This window comes from Dipodomys merriami, unplaced genomic scaffold (genome assembly GCF_024711535.1).
Source record: "Dipodomys merriami isolate MVZ:Mamm:240054 unplaced genomic scaffold, mDipMer1.0.p SCAF_842, whole genome shotgun sequence".
Taxonomy (NCBI): domain Eukaryota; kingdom Metazoa; phylum Chordata; class Mammalia; order Rodentia; family Heteromyidae; genus Dipodomys; species Dipodomys merriami.
In genome coordinates, this window is record NW_027206449.1 from 302,528 (window position 1) to 315,637 (window position 13,110).

Consider the following 13,110-nt stretch of genomic DNA (forward strand, 5'->3'; position numbering starts at 1 on the left):
CAGTAAAAACAGGCATGAACATTTATTTCTTTTATGCCTACTGGGGCATAAATGCCGCATCCACCTCGACCAGCAAGGAAGACACGACCCGGGATTCTTCTCAAAGCAGTTTATTCAGGAACCTTGTTTGCTAGCTTCTCCTGCTTCTCCCTCGCCCCGCACCCGCACTCTGGTTATAAGCCTCCTGGATGGCCAATCCCGAAGTGCCACGTGGCAAATACCAATAGGGTCACAAACACAGAAGCCAGCCAGTAGCCAAGCCATAGCCATATAAGGAGTTGTTTTTCACAAAGAGCACTCGCCATCGGGAAGGCGGAAGGCGGAAGCCAGCGCCATTTTAGGTCATGGCCGTGCCATGCGGCCCCGCCATCTTTGGTCGGCTCCCGCAGCTCTCCACACATGAACTCAGAGGTTCATGCCTAGCTTTGTCTGCCAGGTTTAACCCTGAACCATGATCCTTTCAACTGATCCTTTCTTGCTCATAGCTAACATTCTACCACTTGAGCCAGTCCTACAGCCTAGTGTTTTGCTGGTTAATGGGAAATTGAGTATGGAGGACTTTTCTTTCCAGGTTGACCCTGAACCTCAATTCTCTAGGTCTCAAACTCCTGATAGGTAGGGTTACAGGTGTGAGTTGACAGTCTGCTTAGCTAAATTTTTTTTGGTGCCAGTGCCAGGACTTGAACTCAGGGCCTCGGCATAGTACATGAGCTTATTTTGCTCAAGGCTATCATTTCAACCACAGTTTTACTTCTGGCTTTTTTCACAGTTTAGTAGATATGAGATTCTCACAAACTTTCCTGTCCTGCTGGCTTCGTATTGCAATCCTCAGTTCTCAGCCTCCTGAGTAGTGGGGATAACAGACATGAGTCACTGGCACCTGGCTGTAAACATACTATTTTTTTTTTTTGGGTCCGGTAGTGGGGCCTGAACTCTGGGCCTGGGCGCTGTCCCTCAGCTCTTCAGCTCAAGGCTAGCGCTCTACCACTTGAGCCACAGCGCCACTTCCGGCTTTTTTTCTTTTTGCTTATGTGGTGCTGAGGAATTGAACCCAGGGCCTCAGGCATGCAAGGCAAGCGCTCTACCACTGAGCCACCTTCCCAGCCCCTACTATTTTTTTAAAAGAAGTCTGTATCCTCTTGATTTCTGGGTCCTAGGTCTCCAAGCCAGTTCATCACTACCTTTGAAAGAAACCATTTTTTAGACAAAGAATGATGCTTTCTTTGCCATTCTAAGTAGTGCCACATAGAATTTTCCTCTGAGATAAGAGCAACAGAGCCCTGGGAACTGGAAAAGGTGGAGACACAGACACACTAAGCAACATACCCCAATCATGGAGCTAGGCAGATGGCTGCCACAGTCTGGCTGTGACACCAACACCACACCCAGCTCCTCCCTGTCCAAGAGCAAAAACTCCCCTCCATCTCCCTGAGATCAAAGGGGTTTTGGTGTAATTGTTCTAATTTCTCATGGGCCACTTTTCACCCTACTGCATGTGTCTAATTAGGACAAGAAGGAAGGAAAGAAAAAAATGACACTTTGCAGCTGGCGGAGAGGAAGGGGGAATGAGAGAAGGGTTAATTGCCTCCTAGCTGTCAGACCTGTAATTATATTCAGTTTGTGGATTCCAGCCTTCTTTTGATGATGTGAAACAAATCTCCAAATACAGCCACACTTCTGCTGCATGTGCCTTTGTGTTGAAAGTAAAGTGGCCTCGACACAGCCTGGGCTAAACTGCACGTTCTTGGCTAGTGGCCAATTGTAACTAAGTTTCTCATTGCTGGGGTTAAACTGCTTGCTTCAGTGTTCTAAAAGAAAGTGAATGGGGCTGTGCAATTGGGCCATTAGAGTGATCTCAACCCACACCGCAGGAATCAGAACAAAGTTAAGACAAGTAAACCCACAGAGTCATGAGAAATAGTACTTGATGCCCTAAGAAGCTAAGTACTTAGAGAGTGCATTGCAAAAGAGGCAAAGATGGCCTCTCAAGGCCATGCATGCTCACCCACTTCTCCAGGCTACTTACATAAGGTGGTGCCTGCACATGTGACTCTAGGTTACATGTAAATGCTGAAACAGCCGAATCCCACTGTGGGACAAGTATAGGCCCCAAGCCCCTGCAGAAGCTGTGGTGAAACAGCTTGGCTTACTCCACTTACTCTACAGGTGGAAAGAAATATCTAGTAATCAGAGACCAAACAAAGGATCACAGGACCTGCCACTCCTACGAATAAGAATATATTTCAGGTTTTCTTCCCTCCTGGTTATAGCCAAATTCCATTTCCTTGCCCACACTGTGGAATGGTTTCCAAATTCCTTTATTTCACTTCAGAACTTCCCACATGGTGTTGACCTGACTTCTTTGTTTTGTTTTGTTTTTTAATAAGCTTTTTTTTGTGTGAAAATACTGTACAGAGGTGTTACAGTTACAAGAGCAAGGTAATGAATGCATTTCTTATCAAGCATTGTTGCCTCCTCCTTTGTTTCCCCTTCCAATAACTTCCCATACACCCCCCCACCCCCGTGCCAAAGTTGTAAAGTTTGTTTTTTGCAATAATGACTTGTACATCTCATTGTTGCAATGGGTCCACCTGTATTATTATTTAAACATTTCGTTTTTTCCTTTCCCGTCCCCAAATTATATCAACATCGAATACAGTGAAAACAGGGGTTATACCATGGGGGAGGAACATACAAAGCAACAAAAAAATCACATGGTACCTTAAACTATGTTAGAAACAATAGCAAGAAAGAAAAAAACCACTTGTGTCCATATCTTGGGGTTCATTTCACTTAACTTCATCTTATCTGGTCATATGTACATAGCTTTTGACCTTTTCTACTTGTCCCAGACATTTACTAGTTATTGTAAATAAGGGAAACCATGAGACCTATGTTTCTTTTGGCCTAGTTTACTTCACTTAATATAATTTTTAACAAGGCTTTCCATTTCCTAACAAATGGGGTGATGTCATTCTTTCTGATGGAGGCATAGAATTCCATTATATACATATTATATATTATATATGTAATATATAATGTATATAATATATATCATACTTTCTTGATCCATTCATCCATTGAGGGGCATATGGTTTGGTTCCTGACTTCTTGTACTATTTTCTCCTTAGGCTACTTGTTCTTCCCCTCATGGTTATGATGATATTCCATTTCCTTGCTCACACTCTGGACTGGTTTCTAAACTCTCCTTTATTTCGCTTCAGAACTTCCCACATGTTGTTGCTCTGACTTTTTGCACTACTTCCTCCTAAGGCTACTTGTTCCCAGTTACTAATGTCTTTTCATCATTTAGGTCTGGATCCTGGCAGCTCATTCTAGCTAATCTTCCCTCCTTTCTCAGTCTGGTATAGGTGCCTCTGCTATGAGCTCTGGGGTGTCCTAAATTATTCTGTTTCTGTTCTGTTCTATCTGTTCTCTCAGGCTCTCTGCATAACTCTACCAGTGTCTTCACAAGCACATGTGCAAGTGTCCACACCTGGAAGTGAGCATCTCTTGAGGTGGAAGAGGCAGCATGCTGTAGAGTTGGAAGTGCCCCATTCCTCAGCCCCAACTTCTGTGTGTGTGTGTGTGTGTGTGTGTGTGTGTGTGTGTGTGTGTGTGTGTGTGTCTCATACTAAAAGTCAGTATCGATTCTTCACATGGCAAATGAGTAACTTAAGTGGGTTCACTACCTCCACCTATGTTCTTCTGCAACTGATTATCAATGGCTGAATGTCAGGATGATGCTTTATAAGAGCGGTCTTGTCACCACTCTGCTCAAGGCTCAATGGTGTTTTAGTTTATTAGCAGTAATGCCCTCAGGATACCCTATGCCTCCAGGATCCATCATAGCATACTCATCTCTGCCACTACTCAGCCCTCACATCCCTTCCATCCCTTTCCCCTCACATTCACAGGCTTTGTCCTATTTTCATAAACCCTTCTTCCCTGATAGACACTCTCCCCAATCCAGTAGTCACATGACTCATGCCCCTCTTTTTCATATCTATGATGTGCCTCTCTCAAGAAGCACTACTGATATCTGGCACCAGTGTCTCATGTACCTAATCCTAGCTACTCTGGAAGCAGAGATCTGAGGGCCCCATTTCAAAATCAACCTAGGGAGAAAAGCTCCAGAGAGGAGAGTATCATCTCCAATTAGCCAACCAAATGCTGGAAGTGAACATGTTTCTCAAATGCTATACTATCAGCCTTGAGTAAAAAACCTAATGGACAGCACATGTCCTAGTTTTCAAGCCCCCAGCACTAGCAATAAAATAAAATTAAAATAGAAAGCCAGGTACCAGTGGCTCATGTCTGAAATCCTAGCTACTCAGGAGATATCTGAGGATCATGATTTGGAGGTATCTGAGACAGGAAAAAAAGTCCATGTCCATGAAATAATTTTCTTCAATCACCCTCCAAAAAGGCAGAGCAGATCCTCTAAGGAGGATCCATCTCTAAGGCAGAGTACAAGGAGAAAGTTGAGGAAGAGAAGTAAATGCAGCTGGGCACCAGTTGCTCATGCCTTAAATCCTTGTCCCTCAGGAAGCTAAGATTTGAGGTTGACAGTTTGAAGACAGACTGGGCAAGAAAGCCCATGAAACTCTTATCTCCAATTGACCATAAAAAGCTAAAACTCTGCTGTAGCTCAAGTGGTAGAGCCGCAACCTTAAGGAGTGAAGGCTAAGGGACAGCACCTAAGCATGAGTTCAAGCTCCAATATCAGCATGAAAGAAAAAGAAAGTAAAGGACAGGAAAAAAAACTGTTAAGAATACCATTATGTGGTCAGCTCTGTGCACACATCATCCACTGACCCAAGGTAGCAGAGGTGGCTTCAGGTTCTCTGTGAGAAAGAGAAAGATGAGCTGGGCACTGGTGTCTCACCCCTGTAATACTAGGAACTCAGGAGGCTGAGATCTGAGGATCACGGTTCCAAGCCAGCCTGTGCAATAAAGTCCATGAGACTCTACAATTAACCACCAGAAAATCAGAAGTGGGGCTTTGGCTCAAGTGGTAGAGGGCTTGCCTTGAGCTGAAGAGCTGAGGAACAACGCCCAGGCCCAGAGTTCAAGCTCCACACCAACTCCCCCAATGACAAAACAACAAGAACACCAACAAAAGAAGCAGATAAGGCCCCTACCACTCTCTGAGACTATTTCAGGGCTATGCAATGATCTGTTGCTTGTGGAAAGCTTGAAAGAACTGTTGGCATTACACTGATCTCACAAAACACTCTCGGATAACAATGCAGTCTCTTGTAGAGACCAGAAAAACACATCATTCACAGAGAATAAATGTGCTGGCCTGGTGCTGGAGTGGGCAAGGTTGGAAAGGGTAAGCAGTCCTTCCATCAGCATTAGTCATTACAGAGTAATAATCAGCACCTCTGTCACACACAATGCCATTTCACAAGGAAGCAAAAGATTTTACACTTTCACTTTCATTTTCAACATGACATTCCTGGATCTGAACCCAAAATAACATGCTGGGATTCTATAGACAAATACACACACACACACACACACACACACACACACACACACACACACAGACACACACACAAACACACACACACACACACACACACGTATTCAAAAATTACACATTAGGAACTCAAGTTCTTGACCACTTCTAAATTGATGAAGCCAACAAAAGTGACAACCGAAAAACAAAGCTCTCTGCCTCCAGCCCCAAACTGAGCAACCCAAACTGCAAAAGTCCTGGTGCCACCACCAAACATAGCATGTGTGCAGTCTGCATGCCTACCCTCTTACACAACTCCACAGCAAGAGGTGTCAGATTTACAAAGTCAAATTATTTTATTTTATTGTCAGTTGTGGGGGCTGAACTCTGGGCCTGGGTGGTGTCCCTCAGTTCTTCAGCTCGAGGCCAGTCCCCTGCCACTTGAGTCACAGTGCCACTTTTGGCTTTTTTCTGCTTATGTGGTGCTGAGCAATCGAACTCAGAGGCTCATACATGAAAGGCAAGCACCCTACCACTGAGCCAACTTCCCAGCCCAAGTCAAATTATTTTTAATGTGATATGTCAGCTCTTTTCTTTCAAAAGCTTTCAGTAAATAAATATTCTGGGAATTTTATCAGTTAGCTATATTTTCTAGTAAGATGTGTGTATATAAACACATATGTATATATTTTCATATGTGTTTATGTTTACACATATGCATATATTTACATAAGAACAATTGCCTATAGTTATGTACATATATGAAAAATAACTGCATATATACAAGCATGTAAACTTACATATAGGTGAGTTTATATATGCGTATATAAATAGACACACATATGAAGAGAGAATAATATACATACCAAGTGAATATTTTTCTATTTTCATCATTTATAATTGATTATTGTGGTATATATACACATCTATTAATTATTATTATTACTCTTTTTTGGGGGGAGACGGTCATGGTGTCTGAACTCTGGGCCTGGGTGGTGTTCCTCAGCTCTTCAGCTCAAGGCTAGCGCTCTACCATTTGAGCCACAGCGCCACTTCCGGCTTTTTTTTTGTTTTTGCTTATGTGGTGCTGGGGAATCGAACCCAGGGCCTCAGGCATGCAAGGCAAGCTCTCTATCACTGAGCCACCTTCCCAGCCCTTATTATTACTCTTTTAGGGAGGTGGTCATGGAGCCTGAACTCTGGGCCTGGGCACTGTCCCTCAGCTCACTGGAGCCACAGTGCCACTTCCAGCTTTTTCTGCTTATTTGGTGCTGAGGAATCCAACCCAGGGCCTCATGCATGCAAGGCAAGCAATCTACCACTGAGCTACCTTCCCAGCCCCTTATTACTCATTTTGCTCAACTTTCTTTTTCTTTTTCCTTTTCATTGCCAGTCCTGGGCAGTGTCTCTGAGACTCTGTTCCCAAGGCTAGGGCTCTACCACTTGTGCCACAGCACTACTTCCAGCTTTTTCTGAATAGTTTATTGCAGATGAGTGTCTTGTGGAATTTTTTGCCTGGATTGGCTTCAAACTGTAATCCTCAGATCTCAGATTCCTGAGTATTTAGGATTATAGGCATGAGACACTGGCACTTGTCTCTTTTGTTTTTGAATTTTGTGCCAGTATTGGGGCTTGAACTCAGAGCCTCATTCTCTCCCTTGGCTTTTTTGCTCAAAGCTGACTCTTACCATTTTACCACCTGGACCATGGCTTCTGAAGAGATTTTGCTTGTAAATTGGAGATAAGGCTCTCACAAACTTTCCTACACAGACTGGCTTTGAACTGCAATTCTCAGATCAATTGTAGCCTCCTGAGTAGTTGGATTACAGGTTTGAGCCACCAGCACCCAGTTTTAGAATTTTGTAAGTATCAATGTTTTCTAGTCATGGGTGCGAGAAAACACTTGCAATCCAAGCTACTCAGGAGGGTTAGATCTGTGGATGTGATTTAAAGCCAGCCTGGGTAGGGAAGTCTGTGAGACTCTTACCACCAATTAACCACCAGACAACCAAAAGTGGCACTGTGGCTCAAAGTGAGAGAGTGCTGTCATTGAGCCAAAGAGTTCAGGGAAAGCACCCAAGCTGATTTCAAGCCTCATGACCAACAACAACAACAACACAACAAAAATGTCTAGCTGAAGATTTTGCTCCATGGTAGACACTGATAAATGATGAATCAAATAAATGATGAATCATATAATAGAGCTGGCAGGTGGGTGTATATAGATGGCAGTTTTTATGTTGCTTTATTGGCCTCTCTCTATGGGAAAAGGTTGATGAAGAGATGACCAGTGCAGTTTTCAGCACAGGGCTTCTTGTTGTGGGCAAGGAGGAGGAGGCCTGACTTCGGCCTTCCCAAACAATGACCCTTACTAAGCCTTTATTATGGCTTCCACTTCCTTCTCACTGTCTCCACCTACCTGCTCTGCCTTTAAAACCCATGCCTATGAAAAACTCCTTTTTTTGCTAAAGCCATTTAGACTTGAGTTTCTGTTGCTTGCCACCAATTCCGACCAAGTTACAGATAAACCTACTTTGAAAAGTGTCAGGAGAAGACTCCTATCCAACAGATTCCTAACTTAAAATCTAAGTGTCACTTTCACTGAATTAGTGACTCTAACTACAAAGAATAGAGACTTGGTGATGGAATAATTTCGAGGCAATTTAAAACAACAACAAACAAAAACATATCTACTATCTATCTATCTATCTATCTATCTATCTATCTATCTATCTATCTATCTATCTATCTATCTATCTATCTATCTATCTACACATATATGCTCAGAAGTCATCAGTTGCAGCCAGGCACTGGTGGCTCATGCTGTAATCCTAGCTGCTCAGAAGACTGAGATCTGAGGATCATGGTTCAAAGCCAGCCTAAAAAGGGAAGTCTATGAGACTTCTATCTCCAATTAACCACCAGCAAGCTGTTAAGTTGAGTTGTAGCTTAAATGGTAGACCTCCACGCTCAAGATAAAAGCTGAGAAGTGGTGTCCAGGCTGTGAGTTCAAGCCTTAGTTCTAGCATCAAAAAAAATAAAAAAGGAAGTTAGGAGCTGGAGGTTAAAAAAAATGGAGCTTGGGCAAGAAGTAAATGTGTTCTGAGAAAGCTCTCTTAAGAGAGTAACACATCCTTAAATCTAAAACAATTTTTGGTCATGGGCTGCTTTTTTACACTGAGTGCCCAAGGTCTAATTATGGAGGATTGAGCTTCCAATTTAAAGCAGTGCATTCCACTTTGTGAAAGAAACTGCTGGTTTCTGAAAGACTCACAATGAATAACGCCACGGTGAAATTTTCTTTGTAAGGAAATGCCTGACTCCATAGGGTCCATGGAATAAAATTAATTTCCACAATTGCTACAAGCACTTAACAGACACACCTTTCAAGAGGAAAGTTTAGCAATTATGAAGGGAGTGCCACTTTTATATATTGAGTCTGCAGGTCTGCAAATTTCATGTTGGAAATGTTGACATAATTTTGCACAGATTATAGTTATGTGGCCTATTTTGTTTACAGGTTTCTGGCATAAGAAATTTTAAAAATAGTTTTACATATGACTTCCAAAATAAAATGTGGATTCAAGTATGGTTTTGAGATGGGTCCTCTGTGCAGATTTCTGAAAACAAGATGGTAAATAAACAACTGAACAATTACTTGGTAACTGAGTCAGAACTGAGAACAGGAATGCCTCATCTGAATTCTATGAGGAAGTGCATCATGGTTGATTATTAATATCTGTCATGTCATAGAAATTAGAATGCAACTTAGTTCTTGCTATCCTATGTCATCCACAACTAATAAAGGCTTGCAGGTTCCATTTCTGCACTTGCACAATCACTCTTACATATTCTCAAATAATTACATTGGCATTTGGCCATTATTGTAGAAATAAAAAGCAATGACTTGGCATACTTTGAAAAATAATGCTTACTTTCTGATGGCTGTTTTGATTGATACCTAAGCTGCCAGTGACTTTTCCAAGGAAACTGCTATTTACCTCAATCTAATATAGGTCAATGTGGTGGGTGATGACTTATGACTTTTATTCTTAGGGAGATAGATTTTGTGTTCACGTGCCAGTACTAGGGCTTGAGCTAAGGGCCTGGGTGCTGTCCATTAGCTTTTGGTTTAAGGCCAGCACTTTACCATTTGAGCCACAGCTCACTTCCTGCTTTTTACTGGTTAAAGGGAATAAGAGTCTCATAGACTTTCCGGCTCTCGTTGCCTTCCAGCTACAGTTCTTTGATCTCAGCCTCTTGATTACTTAAGATCACAGGTGGAATTAGTCATTAGTGAAGCATTATTGAAGCACTTTTTTTCTGAGAAAAACTGTTATATAGACTTTAAACTTCTTAGACATTCCACGTTCTCCCAACCCTTGGCTCTGCACTCAAGTACTAATGATTTGAGCTTCAGTGTCTTCATCTATATTCTGAAGAGACCTGGTAGCTCTGATAACACTCCATTGGAATAATGTATGTTAAAAAATGCATTGGAAATTGAGAAGTACTATAAATATGAAAAACTTCTGAATGACTTGCTGAATAAAGTTAAGAGATCACTCAATTACAGAGTCCCAAAGCAACATCTATTTCACTTATAATTAAGTGAACTCAATTGTGCCATAGAAAGATGAAAATTCAGCCAGGCTCCGATGGCTCATGCCTGTAATCCTAGCTACTCAGGAGGCTGAGATCTGAAGATCATGGTTCAAAGCCAGCTCAGGGAGGAAAGTCCATAAGATTCTTATCTACAATAAAGCACTAGAAAACCGGAAGTGGTGCTGTGGCTCAAGTGGTACAGTGTTCGCCTTAAGCTGAAGAACGCAGTGACAGTGCCCAACCCCAGGGTTCAAGCCCCATGACTGAACAAAAAAAAAAAAAAAAGGAAACATGAGAACTCAGGTCAGCTTTACATCTTGGACATGCATAATGCCTTCAGCTTGACTATATTTATGGGCTTATCGAACCACTGTATGGGCCTCTGAGAGCACTATTCCTGAAACTTTTTATACTCTTTCTTTTATAAAAATGTTCTTAGCTGAGCATCAGTAGCCCATGGTTATCTCAATAGATGCAGAAAAGCAGTTGACAAGATCCAACACCCCTTTATGATGAGGGTTTTGGAAAAAATTAAGAATCCAGGCAACATTCCTCAATACAATAAAGGCTGTATATGACAAACCTACAGCCAGCATTATACTTAATTGTGAAAAACTAAAGCCATTTACTCTTAACGCAGGAATGATACAAGGATGTCTACTTTCTCCACTTCTCGTCAATTTAGTATTAAAATGCCTACCTACAGCAATAAGACAAGATGAAGACATAAGAGGGATCTAAATAGGAAAAGATGAAGTAAAACTCACCCACTTTGCAGATGACATGATCTTGTATTTAAAGAAGGCCATGGACTCCACTATCAAATTACTCAAGCTGATTCAAAACTTTGGCAAAGTAGCAGGGTATAAAATTAACCCTCAAAAATCAATGGCTTTTCTGCATGCCAACAATGAGAAAAGCATGGGTGAAATCAGGAAAGCAACTCCATTTGTAATAACCCCACAAAAAATACCTAGGAATTAACTTAACCAAAGAAGTGAAGGACTTCTATGATGAAAACTTTAAAAACCTGAAAAAGGAAATCAAAAGAGAATTTAAAATGTGAAAAACCTCCCATGCTCCTGGATTGGAAGGATCAACATCATCATCGTGAAAATGGCAATACTTCCAAGGCTATTTTCAAATTCAATATGATACCTATCAATATTCCAACCTCATTCTTCAAAGAAATAGAAGAGGCAATCCAACAATTCATATGGAACAATGAAAGACCCCGAATAGTCAAAATGATCCTTAACAGAAAGAACAATGGTGGAGGAATATCAATACCAAATTTCATTCTCTACTACAAAGCCATAGTAATCAAAACAGCTTTGTACTGGCACAATAACAGACGGCAGGCCAAATGGAATAGAATTGAAAACCCAGAAATGCACCTACAGACCTATAGCCTTCTAATCTTCCATAAGGGAACTAAATAAATAGAATAAAGACAGCCTCTTTAGTAAATGGTGCTGGCAAAATTGGTTACTCACTTATGGAAAACTAAAACTAGCTCCTTATATATCACCCTGCTCTACAATCAACTCCAAATGGATCAAAGACCTCAAAGTCAAAGCAGACACTCCTAAAACATTACAGGTTGGAATAGGAGAAACCCTAGGTCTCCTTAGCACAGGCCAAAATTTTCTTAGTAGACACCCAGAAATACAACAAATTAAAGAAATGTTGGACAAATGGGATTGCATGAAATGCCAGAGCTTCTGCATGGCAAAGGACATAGCTAGTAAGATCAATAGAAAGCACACAGATTTGGAGAAGATCTTCACTAGCCATACAACGGACAAGGTCTCATATCTAAAATATACCTGGAACTCAAAAAATTAAATCTCCCAACAACAAATCCTTAAAGAACGACTGCACAATATATAAATGGGCTAAAGACTTACAGAGAAACTTCTCTGAAGAGGAAAGAAGGATGGCCAATAGACACATGAAGAAATGTTCAACCTCCATAGCCATAAAAGAAATGCAAATCAAAACAACATTGAGATACAACCTCACTCCAGTTAGAATGGCTAAAATCAAGAACTCTAATAAAAACAGATGCTGGAGGGGATGTACACAGAAGGGAACCTTACTGCATTGTTGGTGGGAGTGTAAACTTGTTCAACCACTTTGGAAAGCAGTATGGAGGTTCCTCAAAAGGCACCACATAGAGCTTCCCTATGACCCAGCAATCCCACTTTTGGACATTTACCCAAATGTTCCCAAACAAGACCAAGCTAAAGCTACCAGCACGACTATGTTTATTGCAGCATTATTTACTATAGCTAAGATATGGAGCCAACCCAGATGCCCCTCAGTAGATGAATGGACAAGAAAATGTGGTATATATACACAATGGAATTCTATGCCTCTATCAGAAAGAATGACATTGCCCCATTTGTTAGGAAATGGAAAGACTTGGAAAAAATTATATTAAGTGAAGTAAGCCGGGCCCAAGGAAGCATATGTCCCATAGTTTCCTTTATTTGCAATATCTAATATATGTCTGAGTCAAGCAGAAAAGGTCAGATAAGTTGATGTTAGGGAAATGAATCTTAAGATATGTATTCACATGTTTTTTTTCTTTCATTCGATTGTTTCTAACACATTTATAAGATTATTTCTTTGTAGCTTTGTATGTCCCTTCCCCACAGTATAACCCCTGCTTTCACTCTATTTGATGTCGGTATAATTTAAATAGGGATACAGGCGGACCCATTGCAACAATGAGATGTACAAGTCATTATGTCGAAAACAAACTTTACAACTTTGGTGCGGGGAGGGGGAGGGGAGGATTGGGGGGAGGATGGGAAGGGATGGGAAGGGGGAAAAAAAAGAACTAACCAGCACTATGGTTTGGTTGTGTGCTCACTGTGTGGAGGGGGTGGCCTGGCCTTGTGCTCACACTCACTGCCTCTCCAGCGCGGGTGAAGCCTGGATTCTACTCCAACAAAGTGAGAAGGAACCTAGGAAGGAGACAGTTCACATCCTGACAGCTTCCTAAGCCAACCCACCCCCTGATGGGCCAG